This window comes from Asparagus officinalis, chromosome 10 (genome assembly GCF_001876935.1).
Source record: "Asparagus officinalis chromosome 10, Aspof.V1, whole genome shotgun sequence".
Classification (NCBI taxonomy): Eukaryota; Viridiplantae; Streptophyta; class Magnoliopsida; order Asparagales; family Asparagaceae; genus Asparagus; species Asparagus officinalis.
In genome coordinates, this window is record NC_033803.1 from 3,643,712 (window position 1) to 3,649,103 (window position 5,392).

The 5,392-nt window shown below is 42.1% G+C and overlaps 1 pseudogene; it reads left to right on the forward strand.

The window, feature by feature from the left end:
• Nucleotides 2,513-5,144, forward strand: LOC109825619 (annotated as a pseudogene).

Genomic DNA, 5,392 nt, shown 5'->3' on the forward strand with positions numbered 1-5,392 from the left:
CCATTATTAAATATCAACTGAAGAGTAAATTATAGAGGAAACCTTAGAGATAATAATATCAAATCTTCTGGCCTATGAAATATCTATGTTGCTTTCTGTCTCATAGCTAGCCTACTAGATTATTGTAACTAAGTTTCTAGCTAGCCATTATTAAATATCAACTGAAGAGTAAATTATAGAGGAAACCTTAGAGATAATAATATCAAATCTTCTGGCCTATGAAATATCTATGTTGCTTTCTGTCTCATAGCTAGCCTACTAGATTATTGTAACTAAGTTTCTAGCTAGATGTATCCATTATTAAATATCAACTGAAGAGTAAATTATAGAGGAAACCTTAGAGATAATAATATCAAATCTTCTGGCCTATGAAATATCTATGTTGCTTTCTGTCTCATAGCTAGCCTACTAGATTATTGTAACTAAGTTTCTAGCTAGATGTATCATTGAATTTTCTATCTCATAATCTGTTAGTATTTGTTTGTAAAAAACAAGATAGTCCCACATCGAAATTTTGAACATTCTTTTAGAGGTTTAAAAGCATTGAATGCTTATTGGGCTTTGAATAATGGATCAAAGTGTAGGCTTCTAAACCCGCGTGCGGGTAGCGCGAATAATGCGCGATTATTAGACGCGAATTTAAGCGGGATAAAAATATTATATTCAATATATAATTATATATATAAAAAATAGAACATTTAAGCGGGGCCTGGTTGTAACCCACCAATGCCTAGAACAATCCCTAACTGTGGAAACCAAATACCGATTATCTCCCAATGATGCCTCATTGGAAGGCCCCCAAATGCCTGACTAAACACCACCTAAAAGACTCATCGATCGATGGATAGAAGTGCCAAACTCCACCTCGGTCTTCTTGCTCATATCAATGTGCTCAAAGGACTTCAATTTGCAGGTCAAAGCACTCCTCAACAATCCAAAATCCCAGCCTCAACTCCTCCTTTCTCGGCCATCTATCTCAAAGCACCAACAAACCAATGCGGAACAAACGAAGAATAGATCCAAACTGATAAAGGAGAGATTTTTACCTCCAATTGAAACCCTATCCAAACTGATAAAGGAGAGATTTTTACCTCCAATTGAAACCCTAACAAGAGTCTCCGAAAGATCTCACCCCACACGACGGAAACGAGATCCACAAATAGGAAAAATCTCACATTTATCACCAACTGAAGCTCTAGACGAACTTTCAAAGCGATATACTCCTCCAAATAGCCCAAGCGTAGCCCAAGCTCTGATACCACTTGTTGGGCTCTGATACCACTTGTTGCGCTCTGATACCACTTGTTGTGCGCGACGGAAGCCAAACAACCGATGTGCTTCGAGAACCAAATCAATCGCCGAGAGAGAAGGCCACAAACAGTTCAAAATAACGACACAAACACAAACAACCAATTTTAACGTGGTTCGGCAAGTTGCCTATGTCCACGGGGCAAGGGGATGGGGTTTTCACTAATAGAGAAAGAGTACAAACTGAGATTACAAATCACTCGAAGGAACAAACTAATCTCACCAACAAAACTCTTAATCACTCCAAAATAAAACCCTAATCAAAAGCTCAAAAAATACCTCTTTTTGTGCTCCAAATATCCCCCAATCAATGCTTAATCAAAGCCCAATCAAAGCCTAAGAAACCCTGGAAAACGTGTCTCTATTTATAACAAAACACAATCCCAAACAGATTAGGATTCTAAAAACGAGTCTGCCACACCCTGGTGTGGCAGACACCACACCCATAGTAAACAGGACAGATTCTGTCATACCAGGGTGTGACAGATACCACACCCATGGCAGACAGGGCAGATTCTGCCACACCAGGGTGTGGCAGACTCCATCAGGATGTGGTGAAGCCTGTTTTGCTTATTCTTTACGTTTTTCTCAATTCTTTTCCTCAATTTCTTCGCTGTTTTCACAATTATATGATGAAGTACAAAGAAAGTATTGACTACATTAGTATCTCTTTTCACTTGGCACTTGGCAGTGCTAGCCAACTCACTCCAGTGCGCAAAGTCTTCTGTTTCTTTTTTTTTTTTTTTAGATTTCTCCTTAAATTAAACTAAAACAATACAGACCCACATCAAAACTTACAAACTGCACACGGTATTCTTGATTAAACAAATGCAATATCAAATTCTTTGGAGCCAGCCAACAACCATTCCTCCAGCGTCAACACCCGTCCACTGTGCTCATGAAACTTCCTTTTAAATTCCAATAATTCTTTTTCTCAATAGAGAGAGACAAAAATAAGATACAATATCCAAAACAAAAACAAAAGTCACCAATCAACGAAGAACATAAGCATAACAAAAGCCAAACCCCGTGTTGCCCTCACGTGCTCCATTTATTCTACACTCACAAAGAGTTCAAAAGGTAAGGGTCCAAAAGGTAAGGGTCCTTTTTGTAAATATTTGAATGTTGAAAAACTTTGTACCCTCCGTTTCCTATAAATACGCTCATCTCTCCTCTCCTCGCTCCTCAAACCATCAAAATCTCAAACACAAACACAAACGGACCAAAATCTCCTTCAAGTGAAAGAAGAGGAAAAAAAAAAAATTGTGCTATGGGTCTCCTCTCGAATATTGCTACCAATGAAGGCCACGGAGAGAACTCGTCGTACTTCGACGGATGGAAGGCTTACGAAACGGATCCTTTCCATAAAACCCGAAACCCGAACGGAGTCATACAAATGGGTCTAGCCGAGAACCAGCTATGTCACGATTTGATCCAAGGGTGGATCAAGAGCAACCCTAAATCGTCGATTTGCACGTCGGAGGGCGTCGGAGAATTTCAGACGATCGCCAATTTTCAAGATTATCACGGCTTACCAGCATTCAGACAAGTAAGTGACTAGCTTTTTTTTTTTAGTGATCGCGACGACTTTCTGGAGTCTGAATATAAATCCCATCAGAACCATCCGTATAGGAGCGGGTTGCACCATACTACCATAGAATAGTTAGACTATTCTATTGATTGTGGACGTTCTGATAATTAAATCCGTGCTCTGAAAATGCAGGGCGTGGCAAAATTCATGGAAAAAGTGAGGGGAGGTCGGGTCGGGTTCGACCCGGACCGCATCGTGATGAGTGGCGGAGCCACCGGAGCTCAAGAGATAATAGCATTTTGCCTCGCGGATCCGGGCGATGCCTTTCTTATTCCGACCCCGTATTATCCGGGGTACGTTCGCAATTTCACACTCATTTGGTGTGCTTTTTCGTTTGTTGGAGAATATTATGGGTAGTCAAAGCCTAAGGGGCTGTTTGGATGGGTTTTTTGGATGGGTAAAAGGGAGGAAAGCTGTCAAAAATGTCAGCTTTTTGGCAGTTTTCCCCCAAAATCGCCTCTATAAGAGGTGATTTTAGGAGGTATTATCCGGGGTACGTTCGCAATTTCACACTCATTTGGTGTGCTTTTTCGTTTGTTGGAGAATATTATGGGTAGTCAAAGCCTAAGGGGCTGTTTGGATGGGTTTTTTGGATGGGTAAAAGGGAGGAAAGCTGTCAAAAATGTCAGCTTTTTGGCAGTTTTCCCCCAAAATCGCCTCTATAAGAGGTGATTTTAGGAGAAAGCTGCCAAAAAGCTGACATTTTTGACAGCTTTCCCCCCTTTTACTCATCCAAAAACCGGAACCAAACGTAAGAAGTTAATCAATCAATGAAGTTTCTTGAGATGGAGTAAATGACAATAGATTTAGACCTTAAACTTAGACAGGCATCAATATCTAATTAATTAATTAGCCTTGTTCATTAATTAACACAGGCATATTAATTGATTATATCCAGATAAAAGAAAATACGTTTTTTCGTCTACTTTCACAAGTCTAGGTTGAAAATTACATTAAAAAGTTAGGAGGGTATGAAAAAGAATATTTATATATCTAGATTTATACAATATATTAAAGCTCATAGACATTTGGAATCCTTTGTCCCCCCCCCCCCCCCCCTCCCTTCTTCTTTTCCAGATTTGACCGAGACTTCGTGCGAGAACAGGAGTCAACCTCCTCCCCGTCCGCTGCCAAGAGCACCGACGACTTCAGATCACCCTCCGCCGCCTCGAATCAGCCTAACGACGAGCCCAAACCGCCAACATCGAGTCAAGGGTGTGCTCCTCACAAACCCCTCGAACCCTCTCGGCCACGACGATGGACCAAAGCGCCCTCAGAACCGTCCTCGACTTCCACAAACTCGAAAAGGATCAACCTCGTCTGCGACGAGATATTCGCGGGGGACGCGACTTCGACGGCCCCAGATTCATCAGCATCTCCGAGATCCTTCAATACGCGACGACGGTTACGACCGTAGCCTCGCTCCACATTGTCTACCAGCCTCTCTAAAGTCCTGGGGCTCCCGGGGTTTCGAGTGGGCATCATATACTCCTACAACGACGAGGTCGTCGCCTGCGCGCGCAAAATGTCGAGCTTCGGCCTGGTCTCGACCCAAACGCAGCATCTCCTCGCGCCCATGCTATCCGACGACGCGTTCACCACAAGTTTTTTAAAGGAGAGCGCGAAAAGATTGTCCGAGAGGCGCCGGGCTTTTACCGTGGGCCTGGCACGAGTAGGGATTCGTTGCTTGGAGGGCAATGCGGGCCTCTTTTGCTGGATGGACTTGAGCCCGATGCTCAAAGAGCCCACGGCCCACGAAGAGCTCACGCTGTGGAGAGTGATCGTTAACGAAGTGAAGCTCAACGTGTCGCCGGGGACTTCGTTTCATTGCGCAGAGCCGGGTTGGTTCAGGGTTTGTTTTGCGAATATCGACGACGAGACGATGGAGGTCGCGCTGCGAAGGATTCGAGAGTTTGTGGGCCGGGCCAATTTGGCTGAGGCCCAGCCCAAGAAGAAGAGCTGGCAAGGCCCGAGACTGAGGTTGAGCTTGTCCAAGAGATTCGAGGATTTGAGTGTTATGAGTCCTCATCATCTCTTGTCTCCTCACTCGCCTTTGGTTAAAGCTGCCAACTAAGATTTTATGGTATCTAAGTTCATAATTGTCAGAAATTTGGTCGCTGATGTTAGTATCATTGCCGGTTTCTATAGTTTGTGTCTTTTTTTTTTTTCAATAAATGTGAATCACAATGATTCAATGTTGTAGTATCTATCTGTACTACTATACAAGAACATAGTAGGGGTAATAAAAAAAAGGGTTTTTTATTTCTAGGCCCAAATGATTACCCATCTTTACCTATAAACCCATTTACTATTTTATATATCCATAAACCCAAAGATCTTTGGGTATTTATCTTTAAACCCAACTTACAAAATACAATACTTGTAAGTGTGGGCCCCCCAAAATTTTTGAATTAATTCCAACTCTACCCTTTACAGTTTAATAATGAGTTCTTTATTAGGTGGGCCCCATTAAAAATGTAAAATATTAAAAAA